The sequence below is a fragment of the Diceros bicornis genome, chromosome 21 (assembly GCF_020826845.1).
Source record: "Diceros bicornis minor isolate mBicDic1 chromosome 21, mDicBic1.mat.cur, whole genome shotgun sequence".
NCBI classification, from domain to species: Eukaryota; Metazoa; Chordata; class Mammalia; order Perissodactyla; family Rhinocerotidae; genus Diceros; species Diceros bicornis.
The window spans coordinates 6,317,521-6,330,589 of record NC_080760.1 but is presented as its reverse complement, the minus strand read 5'-3'; the positions used below and the strand labels follow the sequence as shown (position 1 = coordinate 6,330,589).

Here is a 13,069-nt window from a genome sequence, read left to right as displayed (position 1 = left end):
TGCTGTGGCAGCATCCCAGATACAAAATAGAGGAAGATTGGCACAGATGTTAGCTCAGGGCCAATCTTCCTCAAGCGAAAAAAGAGGAAGATTAGCTCAGGGTGAATCTTCCTTGGCAAAAAAAAAAAAAAAAAAAAAGACTGCAGGTTCCATCTTGGATGCCCTCTTTCTAGCTCTCTCTTGGATTGTTCACTCTGGGGCAGCCAGCTACCATGCTGTGAGTCAGTCCTATGCAGAGGCCCAGCTAAATGAGCTTGGAAGTGGACTTTCTGAGACTGATAATAACCAGGTTTATGAGCTTGGAAGTGGATCCCCCCCACGCCAGTCTTTAGATGAGACTGCAGACCTGGCTGACAGCTCAACTGCAGCCCCATGAGAGAATTGGAGCCAGAGGCACCCAGCTAAGCTGTCCCCAGATTCCTGACCCAGAGAAACTGAGAGATCATACATTTTTATCATTATAAGCCACTAAGCTTTGGGACAATTCATTAAACATCAATAAATAACTAATACACTGGGGTTGGTACTGTCGGGGGAAGAGGGAGAATCTCCCTCTGCCCTTTCCCTTAAGGTTCTTCTGGCTGGCCAAATAATCAACAAGACAGGTTAGCAGGAGAAAATAATACCAAGTTTAATAACATGTATACATGGGAGAAAGCAGGGACACTGCGTTTCTCAACACAATAGCAGAAATTCTCGTCTTAAATATCATTTTCAGCCAATGACAAAGGAGGATTTTGGGGGTGGGGGGAGTCAGTTACAGGAGATTACCACTAAAGCACAGTAAACAAGAGTAAGGTTTATTATACAGCCCCAAGGCCTCATCTTCCACATTGATAAGTTACTAGAAATGAGCTCACCCCCCCCTTTTTCTCAATACAGAGAGGGAGATACCTTTACAAATGGAGACTTTCCTTGTAAATGATTGTCTGACAACTCCTCGCAGGGCCATCCAAAGAATGTGGCCAGAGAGACAGGACTCCCGATAAGATGGGCTTGTTGGTGCCTTTTCTATTGTAACCTCTATCCTAAATTATCTTTTATAGCAGTCATGATAATAACCCCTTCCTAAAACAGATTTTTTGGTTTTAAATTCTTTAGGCAGTTTGGGAGGGGAAACTCAAATATTTTTCCTGAGCTCTCTCTCTGAGTCCTTATTGTCTTCAGCTCGAAATAATCCGCATACCAGAGTGGTGCTTCCTGGGGCAGCTTGCCCTGAGCACCATCAGTTCCCTCCTCTGAAACTTCCCTAGAAGTTTCACATATTAAAAGTTGAGCTGGTGACTGTGGAGAGAGAAATCGTGTTAGTACCCGGGTGATAAGAAGTCTGCAAAGAGAGAAAAGAACATAGATTAGAATGAGGATGAACAGGCAGAAAAGAACAAATCGGAGGACATTTCCCCACACTCCATTAAACCAGTCCCCCAATCCTGGAAATAAGTCAGTCCAATAAAATGTGTGAGCTTCGTTTATCTGATGAAAAATGTCAATCTTCTCTTTTAATAGATTTAAGTTAGATATTACTTGACCTGTTTGATTCACATAAAAGCAACATTTTTCTCCAATGATTGCACATGCTCTTCCTTGCTGGGCAGTGAGTACATCCAGAGCACGTCGATTTTGGAGCACCACAGATGCTAGGCTGTTAATCTCTGACTGGAGTATGTTTAAGGTTTGCATGGTGGTGTTGAACTCTTGTTCCATTACCATAGAGAGATTTAATATTGCTTTTTCCAACTCATAATCTCCAAAGCCGGGGAATAGGACTCTCAAGGCTGAAAAGAACTTGGAGTTGTGATACACAAGTGGATTTTCCACGATTTCTCGACTGGCACGTTTATGTGGCACAATCTTATGAACAAACGAACCCAAGTTTGTAATTTGGCTAGCATTTAAGGTGGAGTGTTTGGTGACAGAAGGAGCCAGGTATCCAAGTCCGCGTCGTCCTGACCAATTAGGTGGGAATCCTTTATACACTTTGTTGCCGCATAAAATGAAAAGACCAGTGTAGTTTAAAGACAAGGTTAGAATTGAGTCTGTAGTTCCCAGGATCTGGACTATTTCATGATCTGTGCCACTTGCACTGTTACTACCTAAACATCTCCATTTCCCATGAGCTCCTGTCAGTCTGCGAGAACAGAATAGATTGCGGAATAGCTGGTACAGGAGGCCTGCAGTCTGATTTTGGCAGCTATAAAGCCTGGTCTTGTCACCTGACCAGGTGAGTCCAGATTTTTGATCCACCCATATATAGTCTGTGGCATTGGGCAGCTTAACCATGCGGATAGCTGCTATACCCCAAGTTGCACACGGGTGGCTCGTAAGCCATCCAGAGCACTTGGTGATTTGGCAAATGTTTGTGCCAGAGGGAGTCACTTACAATTTCCTTGAGAGTTCTGAAGATGCCACCTGCAGAATCAAACCACAGCGTTTGACGGCAATATTGTCTCGGTATATCACCCAGGAAAGGTCCAGTGCCATGTTTACTTTCAATGCAGAGGGAAAAACTTTCACTTATTGTTTGTGCTTGGGCAAGGGACAGTCCTTGACATTCTAAGTAATCTTTCTGGGGCCCAAGTGACTCACCAGGAGAAGAAGCAGAGTGAAGTTTCCCTTGTTGCGGATACCATACTCTGTTATTTATCCATTTTCCATACTTAGTCTACCAGGTGTTCATATCAGCAGGAACAAAGACTAGTTCAGGTTCTTTTGCACTATCTAGCTGTTGACATAACCAACAGTCAGATTGATTAGTTAGCGTGGCTAGGGCTTGGTAAACTGGCATAAGGGGGTGTTTGGTCTGTGCCTGGCCTGTTGAAAAGGAGAGAGTTAGTAAAAGCAAGACACAGATTGGAAAAGAGCCCATAGCGGAGACTTAGAGAGGGGAAGAGGGACAGATAGAGACCAGGACTCTCCAGTCAGCTTTCTATTAAATGATTAAAAAAAAAAAAATATATATATATATATATATATCCACTAATAGTTTGTGTGTGTGAGTGTGTATATATATAGGGAGTTTTGAAGCAAGGGGGAGGAAATGGGTCAAAGTAGGTTTTCTTGATCCGTGATCTTGGGAAAAGCTGTCTACTTCGTGATGTCGGCTGCTTCTGGGGCCTGGGTTTTGGCCCTGGAAATCCTTAGTTTAAGGTCTCCTGTGGGGATTATCTCCCAGTTGTCTTGAGAGCGATGTTCTGGGTCTATTTTGGCGTGGCTCGCATGGATCCAGGAAAATTTTTCCTTTATTTTGATGGCAGTGCAGGTCATCAGTAAGACTTCATAAGGTCCTTCCCAGCGAGGTGACAGTGCGTGTTTTCTTCTAAAGACCTTGATGTACACCAGGTCTCCTGGTCGAAAGGGATGGCAAGGCTTGTCAGAAGGTGGTGGCCATGCCTCTTTTACCTGTTGACGATATGCTTCAAGTATACTAGTTAATTTTTGTATATAACAAGTCATAGCATCAAATTGTTCACTTAAGTTCCCATAATATTCATTTACTCCAGGAATTGAAGGTTTAGAGACGCCAGTAGGCATCGGACGTCCAAAAACTATTTCAAGAGGAGTCAGACCATGCCTTCTATTTGGAGTATTTTGAATCTTCATAAGGGCCAAGGGCAGAGCCTCTGGCCATTTAAGTCCAGTTTCTTGACAGACTTTTCCTAGAGTTCTTTTTATATCTAGATTTTTACGTTCCACTTGCCCTGATGACTGAGGGTGATATGGGGTATGAAATTTTAATGAATACCCCAGAGTTTTTGCAAGCAAGTGGTTTATCTCTGCTGTAAAATGAGTTCCTTGGTCTGATTCAATCCATAAAGGAATGCCAAAGCGAGGAATAACTTCAGTTATTAATTTCTTTACCACTGTTGTGGCATCTGCATGTCTGGTCGGATAGCATTCAGTCCATCCACTAAACATGCAGACAATAACCAAACAGTGAGAGTAACCTAAAGCTGAAGGCATGTCTATAAAATCCATTTGGAGTGCCGCAAAAGGCAGCGTGGGCCTGGGAGGACTTCCTGGATCACACTGATTTCTCCCAGAGACTTGGTAAGATTTGCAAGTTGTGCACTGGGAGGGGATTTGGTCAGAAATTTTATGGATGCCAGGGCAAAACCAATTGTCTTTTAGTTCCTTAACTATCCCCCTTTTGCACATATGTCCCATTTGGTGGGAGATAAGTGCAAGCCAAAAAGTCAAAAGAAAAGGAGCTACTGGAAGTCCATTTGGTCCAATGTATAATCCATCTGATAATTGTTTGGCACCCTTTTGTATCCAATTGTCTTTTTCAGATTGTGGGGCATTTGCCTGATAGTTAATAACATCAGTCAGGGATAAAGGCAGGTTTAAGAATTGGGTGGAAAATGGATAAGGGGGTCCATAGTGAGCTGCATGTTTAGCAGCTCTGTCAGCCCTGTCATTCCCTAAAGATATGACATCAGTCTCCTTAGTATGGGCTGAACAATGAACAATGGCAATTTTTGAAGGAAGGTGAATAGCTTGTAATAAGGCTGCAATTAAGTGTCCATTAGCAATAGGAGTTCCTGCAGAAGTTAAGAATCCACGGGATTTCCAAATTGTGCCAACAGCATGGCAGACTCCAGAAGCATATTTGTGTAAACGAAAGAAAAACAAGATTAATGGTTAGAGCAAATTGTAAACCAGTTTTTGAGTTCAGAGGACAGCCAGTGAAGAAGAATTTTAGATGTCAGCGTCAAAGTATCTTTTGCAGTTTAAAATGTCTCTGATGGTGTCGTCAGGTCATCTCTTAAGTTTATATCAAGTTCATCAGCTTCAGTTTGTAAGGCTTCAGGAAAAAGGGCAGGTTTAGTTCTCAGTGATTTTAAATGAAAATGATGGAAAAAATCAAAAACGTTAGTTTGGACATCTGTAGCCAGATATTTTAGGAGACTAGAAGAAATCAGGATCCAGTCCAGTCAACAGATATAAAACAAAAACCTCAAAAGACAACAAAACTAGGATCTAATATCTGCAAACTTATACTGAAATAGTTTTTACTGAAATATAATTTTTCTCTCTAAAATCACCCTCATTTTTATTAAGATAGCAAAATTAAAACTAGTTTGCAAAATAAATCTAGTTCCAATAGAGTTGGCCCAATTATTTACATAGGTACAGCAAGAATAGCAGTTGATCACATAGGCTCTTTTAAATCTGCTTTGCTGGAACTTTTTATAAGGAATCTCAGATTGAACTTTAAAGGTCTCTCGAGGCCAGGAAAGCCAAGCCAAGGATTTTGTCATCAGACTTTGCCTGTAATACCTACAGATTTGGGTGAATCCCTCTCTTCCGAGGTTCCCCCCAAATATTTCGAGGTTCCTTGTACCTGCCAGATAAGTGACATTCTTTACTTATCCTGGTAAGTGCTGCTTGGAACATAAGGTACCAGGCCAATATTTCCACGTGGCTTTATTCCATAAAGTCCAATCTTCATTTTTTAAAAGCTGTATGGTTATATGGCAAATATGATGTTCCAGTCACAACCTTGGTAATATAACCAGTGTTTTCAATTGTGTCCTGTTATAAGGAGAACAGATTTTTACCGAACTTATGCAAATAATTATATTGCCATGAAAACAACAATACTCACTTACTAAGAGTTTCCAAATCCTGGAGGGATCAGGTAGAGAGAAAAAGATAAATATTTCCATTTTACTTACAAAAGTATCATTTACCAAATTGCTATAAGTCATAGCTATCTCGGGAGAAAAGAGAAAAAGTTTTCCTTAAATCTGAAAAAACAAAACATTAAAAATTCAGCAATACTTCAAATGAAAAATCATAAAAATTATAATCATCCTTATCAGTTGGTTCAGTCCTGTGTAATCCATTCTTGATCCCAATCTTTTTGTTAGCAGCTTTATGAAGTTATCAGTCTCTCCATCAGATTTTTATAATTTTTTACCCAGTTCAGTTTTATGATCAGAAAGTTTGTCAGAAACCTGTACAGTTCCAGTGTAAATGTCAGAGTCCTTTCCATGAATTTTTTTGAAGTCGAAACATTTTGCAAAAGCATTAGAGCAAAGAAATAAGTCTGTAAACAACAAGACCTCAAAATGGCAATTGACAAGGAAATTTGGTTAATTTTGTGACATACAACACTTTAAAATAATAATAACCAGAATTATGACTGATAACCAGGACAGATCAGAATTTCAGTAATGTTATACAATTTTAAAACACCTATGTCAATAACATTTGCCCACATAATAGCACCTAAGCAGGCTTATCATCACTGTTCTGACAATGCTTTCCATGTAATTGAACATATTGAATAAGCCTAATAAGTTTAGTATCTTTCCCCTTATAGGAAGAGAGCAAATTTCTTTGAGAAGTTTCAGGGCCCTTTGAAAATTCCCAAAGAAATAAAAGTTAAAAAAAAGACTTTAAGATATGAATTTTGGGGGAGCTTGTCAAAAATATGAACAATCAAAGCAAACAGAGCATTAACAGTCCAAAAGTCTTAATAGAGAGACCTCAGTCTTTTGAACGTAGGAAATTATTTTAACAGTTTTTTTTTTTTTCTGTCTTTTAGGTAGACTTACTCAAAGGTAAAGAAAAATCTTTTGTAACCTCTTTATCAAGTTTAAGCAAATTATCCTTTTAAGAGACAGAAGACCAAATTTTAATTTTGCACCAGCTTATTTCTGCTATTAAAACTCATTTACTTAATTAAATTCATTTCAATCTTAGCCAATTTGACCATGCATAAAACTTTTTTTCCAGAATTCCTCTTCCACAAACATTCTATAACTTTCTTTTAACATTCAGAATTTGTCCCATGTCTTTCTTTTCCCTCCTAGTACTTGAGGACAAATTTATCTTTCTTAACCAAACAAAATATTTCCATTCTTTGTACCTTTATACATCTTACTTTCCTTGTACACAGACATATTTTTTTTAATTTTTTTAGTAGCTTCAATCACATATATTAATTAGAAATTTTAACCCTTAGAAACCTTAATTTGTAAGTAAAAACTAAACAATTATAAACTTTCTTTTATATTAGTATCTTGTGGCTTGGAAAATTTATAAACACTTCATAACTTCTAGAAACATGTTACTTTATAGTACAATCTTTTAATAAAACACATGTTTACCAATAGAGCCAAAACACCTTTTAGTTTTCCTGTAATGAAAAGCCAAAAGTAGACAAATGTACATTTAGCAATCAAAGTCTAATATCTTATCTTATTTGGAAATGATGATACTCAGAGAATTTTTATCACAAAACTTATCAAAACTCTCAAGTTTTAAGTCACCAAAAAGAGTTTGGAAGCTGTAACCACCATAACACATAATTATTGTTTAAAGTTCATCCAACATTCATCTTCTTTACAACTATTTAGTTACTTATTCCCAATAACTATTTAGATTGCCTATAAGACTTCATAAGACTTCAGATAAAATTAGCCATCATTTAAATTACTATTTTTGTGAACCAGTTCTGTAATAGAAATAACATCAGTTTTTTTCTTACAAAATTTCATGTAAATTTCATCACCTCTTATACCTTTAAACATAGTTATCATTAAAATTTTTATCAATAGGTCTTGGTCTTCTAATTTTGGACAAGGGAAGCATTCCCAGTCAGACATTTTAAAACATACTCAGGCAAAGTTGATGTAACCTCTTTATATAAAATTAGCTCAAACATTCTAACCTTTATAATCTTATTAACACTTACACTTTTACATGTTCTCACTTCAATTGTAACCTGAGTCAAGGTCTTAAGGCTAGTCAAATTTTTCCCTTCCTTTTTCTGGTCTTTTTTTAGGTACCAAATAAATAATTATGTGAGAGCTCTCAAAACATTTTTTTTTTTTTCCCAATTTAGAAGTTTTTCCAATTCAAAGGATCCGTTGTCTGGCCATTGACGAGTAGGATCTTCACTTGTATATTTATTCCAATAGTGACTCGAACCAATAAGCCTTTTTAAGGAAAGACCCGGAGGTAACTTTCCACGCTTAGAATAAATCTTCACCGTGGACGCAAGAGGCGTCCCTGGTGATGGCGCAGATGATGTAGCCCCCATGATCCACAGAATTCACTCCCAAAGATATTCAGAGAAAGTAAAGACCTTCATTGCACAGGCGGTAAGGATCTCCGGTCTCCCATAATAGTGTGGGACGCCTCCAGTCACAGACCCGCTAATCTGTGACACCGGGCGGGCGATACTGGAATGGGATTTTTCCAGCACTAACAAGCAACAAAGGTTAAGACGACAAAAGCCCTTATGGACTGGGCCCTTTATGACAAACTCCCCTGAGAGCTTGGCACAGCCGGACAAAGAGATAGTTCAGAACCCCAGTCTACTCGACTGGCCACCAAGGTGCACCCCGGTAAATGCACCTTCCGTATGGTGGAGACCAAGGAGAATATTCTCACTGGTCACAAAGCCAAGTTTTCTCAGGACACAGACAAGACAGAAGGAAAAACTTCATCCGGTTTTTTTTTTTTTTTTTATGTGCACAATGACAGCTTTAGTCACGCCTTAGGTCTTTTGGAGCCAGAATAATACCTGGGGGGGAGGTGCCGCAGGGTTGGGGACTGTGTGCTTTACAGAGTACCTCGTCGTTGCACGGACATTTTCTTGCAGTTGGCGGGGGACCTGTGTCATCTACCCCGTTCCGTGATCCAACTTATCCTGTCACGGGAGTCTTCTGAAAGTGGCGAGCGCCCTAATGGCTCTTAACTGCTCGACCCGCGCCCACTTAAATTTGCGGCCTTTTTGGCTTCCAAGATGCCCTTGGCAATGACCTTCACTTCATGTGCATAATAACCCACAGCAAAGTTTGTAGACGCAGGTCTGGTGAGACCCGCAAACTCACCAGTCTGTGGGGCCGGCCCGGACAGCAGGCTTATAGGGCCTATGCCTGTGTCCTACCCTATGGTATTTCCTTCTTATGACAAAAGACACAGACAAAAGAGAAAAACAGAGACTATCTCTGGGAGGAAAAGGAATCAAGATCAAAAACCAAGAGTACTCTACCAAATTTAAACCAAGAGTCACTAAAAGCCCAAGATACTAGTTTCCCAAATATTTTCTCCTGCCAATCTAAATTTAGAAAGAGAAAAAATTCTCACCACTTCCTTCCGCCGGACTCCGCAGATAGAGATTCCGGGAGGCTGACGTGGTAAGAAGTCTTACCTTTTGCCGGCTTTCGTCAGGCGTTCCCGGATCTCATCATCTGCAGTAGTCCAGGGAGAAGGCAGGTCTTCCAGCCAGAGAAGGCAACTTACCAGCCAGTGCTTCTCCTGGCTGGCTCGCCAAAACTGTCGGGGGAAGAGGGAGAATCTCCCTCTGCCCTTTCCCTTAAGGTTCTTCTGGCTGGCCAAATAATCAACAAGACAGGTTAGCAGGAGAAAATAATAGCAAGTTTATTAACATGTATACATGGGAGAAAGCAGGGACACTGCGTTTCTCAACACAATAGCAGAAATTCTCGTCTTAAATATCATTTTCAGCCAATGACAAAGGAGGATTTTGGGGGTGGGGGGAGTCAGTTACAGGAGATTACCACTAAAGCACAGTAAACAAGAGTAAGGTTTATTATACAGCCCCAAGGCCTCATCTTCCACATTGATAAGTTACTAGAAATGAGCTCACCCCCCCTTTTTCTCAATACAGAGAGGGAGATACCTTTACAAATGGAGACTTTCTTTGTAAATGATTGACAACTCCTCGCAGGGCCATCCAAAGAATGTGGCCAGAGAGACAGGACTCCCGATAAGATGGGCTTGTTGGTGCCTTTTCTATTGTAACCTCTATCCTAAATTATCTTTTATAGCAGTCATGATAATAACCCCTTCCTAAAACAGATTTTTGGTTTTAAATTCTTTAGGCAGTTTGGGAGGGAAAACTCAAATATTTTTCCTGAGCTCTCTCTCTGAGTCCTTATTGTCTTCAGCTCGAAATAATCCACATACCAGAGTGGTGCTTCCTGGGGCAGCTTGCCCTGAGCACCATCAGTACAATAAGGTAATATTTATGTTCTTATGTGCAAATGACCAAAAATAGGTAAATACATACAAGATCAGATAAACAAATCTGTTAAAATATCATATGTGATTCTGTCATGTTTGAATATTTTCTGTGTTGAATGTGAAGAAAATGAACTTTTCCCCCATAGATGAAACTATTGGGTATTATTTTTATCAATAAATAGACTGAATATATAGCAGCTGCATTGTATCTTATTAAATACAAATCTTAAATCAAGATACAGTAATTACAGCATTCTGTAGCTAGTTAAAGTCTAGACTACATTATTTGGCTGTGTTCTGGACTGTTCCTCTAATTTTTTTGTGGTTCCAATGAGATTTTCAATTGTAATTGGAGGTTAAAAAGAATCATTTTGCCAAGTTTCCTTTGACTCCTTGTTTAAAAGATCTGACACGGATCACCATGAGGGAAAGGTCCGTATGAGGTCAATATGACTTTGTCTTTGAGATCTGTTTACGTCTTCGTGTTGGTAGTTACCTAAGTACCTCTTCCTGATGAAAAGTCTAAAAAAATCTCAAGGGAAAAAGAAAGAGGACTGAGTCCAATATCAAAAGGATGTTTATTAAAGCCAATTTTCTTTAGCAGCAGCCTTGCAATAAAATAAAATATATTTTTAAATGTATAAATTCATAAGCCTGGGTATAAACCTAGACTGATGTAGTTCCATAAAAATTATCAAGTTGTAACCTCTAAAAGCTAAGTAGGTAATAGAACTGTTGATTAACCTCAACTGAAGTGCTTATACCTGCTACTATATTCAGAAGTTAATAGCTACCCAGGGGCATTTTTAACTTACATGTGATGTTGAGTAGGGTTTTCCTCTGATGATCGCCCTAGTATTTCAGAAAATTCTAATTAGCAACTAATTACCATTGCACCCTGTCATTACACAACCCTCATGTTGCTGCTGTAACTTTATTTCTTCAAATAAGACAGAGGGAGGCTCCAACAAGTTCTGAAGCTGCTTTTGATAATTATATAACACAGAGAACAACACTACCTTTGCTATTATTTCTGTAAGATATAACTGTCTCCAGACAACCAGTGCACTCAATGTAGAGCCAAAACAATGTTGGTCTGCTTGTGTATTTGGGAGACCAGTGTCTCACAGTGAGCCTGTTATATGTTTCCCACCGTCTCATAGGGAAAGTTATATGTCTTCAGGTTTTCTTGCAAGGCACTGGAAGCAGGGCCCTTTACTTGGGATTCATTGGAATTCAATGAATACTTAGAATTCATTACTCATTACCAGTTAACTCATTTTATGGTGCAAATTTCTTCATCCTAACCAATTCTCACTCACGTGCATAGAAAATTCCATGTTTTAACATATAGTATTACATTTGGTTGAGTTTTTTTTTTCTTTTCCTTCCTTATATAACTTTCAACTACTGTAGAGGACTGTTTTGAAACTATTTAATTGTTGTTGTTCAGTCCTCTGAAGCTTAATGAGGAAAGTCGTATGAATATACACATAGTAATGCAAACATACTCCCTTATTGCCTAGGTGCTAGGTAATGCCCAAAGTTATTGAGCCCAAGGAACTGAAGTCGTGTTTGTGATGATGGATGCTTTGCAGAGAGCCAAGTCTATAGAAGCTGGAGAAGAAACAGAACTGATGGTTCCATCTTCTCTTCCAGAGACAAGAACTTCGACACCCCAGGGCCCTGAGAGGTTTAGATCACCCTGGAGCTGTTGCAAAGCTAATCTGGTGCCATTATGTGGAAATGGAGGGATTCTGTGCACCACCACCCTGATTTCACATTGGAAAGCCAAGGGTTTTTTATTCCAACTCCAGACAATTCCACAGAGAAGTGGTTATTATGTATGATTATTTGTCTACTTAAACTATAAAAGTTTTCTATATATAATAGCAAAGAAAAAAACCATAAAGGAAAGACTGATAGATTTTGCTACAAAAAAGGGAAAACATTTCCAAGTAAAAAAAAAAAAAATACAGTAAATAAAACTAAAAGGCAAATGAAAATAATGGAAGGTATTGGCAAAATGTATGACAAAGGATTAGGGCTAATGTTTTTAATACACAGTTCTTTTTAATCTCTATAAATACAATTAAGTTTCTTTTTCTTTTCCTTTTCTGGGGATAGTGTCTAGAGGCATTCAAAATGGTCCAGCACTTGACATACTGTTGTAGGCTATCTTACAATACAGCTTCCAGCAATGCCAGGCTGTCCTGAGCCCCTGGTATTAGAATTGTCTATCTTTATACCAAGAAGGGAGGGACAACACCAGAATCCACATGTCGCGTGTGCCCAGGTCAGCTTCAAGGAGTTCATGCCATGAGACCTAAAGTTCTTATGAGATTGTCTAAAACAAAAAAACTTATCATCTGGGCCTGTGGTGCCTCCATGGTTGCTAAATGTGTCTGTGACAGGATCAAGTATGCTTTTCTAAAGGAGGAACAGAAAATCATTGTGAAAGTGTCGACGGCACAAGCACAGTCAGAAAGCTAGATTTAAAAATGGAGATTTTTTTGAATAATAAAAATAAAATCAAAAGCCTTCTAAAAATTTAAGTTTCTTCTGTTCCTACATCATGGGAAAATGGATGGGCATATTTTCACCAAATTGGGAGATATATTTGGGGTGACCTGACTTAAAATATAGCCTATGTGTTGTACAAGAGGTCCATTTGGGAGGACCCTGGGGAAAACCAAGGGAGTTGGGCAGTGCTGCGTTAGAGCAGCTGGACCTGAGGCTCAAAGCAAGGTCCTTGGGAGTGTCCATTGGGTCAGACATACTAGCTGAAGTATCAATGGTATTAACACTGGCTAAAGCATAGAGTGTTATGAGGACTCAATGAGATCATCCATGTAAAGTGCTGAACTCAATGCCTGGCACATTCACTCACTGATTCATTTGCTCAGTAAATTTTTATTGAGTGACTGCTGTAAACCAGGTGCTCTGTTGGGTGCTAGGGATACAGCAGTGATCAAAACAGACAGCCATCTCCATCCTCTTGGGGCTTACATTCTGCTTAGGTTCCTTTTTTTCTAAATTATCCAATTTGCTGGCATGTAATTGT

At 39.2% G+C, this 13,069-nt stretch overlaps 1 pseudogene; it reads left to right on the top strand.

Moving 5' to 3' along the window:
• Positions 1–11,911: 11,911 nt before the first annotated feature.
• LOC131419438 (large ribosomal subunit protein eL34-like) lies at positions 11,912–12,749 on the top strand (annotated as a pseudogene).
• The last annotated feature ends 320 nt before the right edge of the window (positions 12,750–13,069 follow it).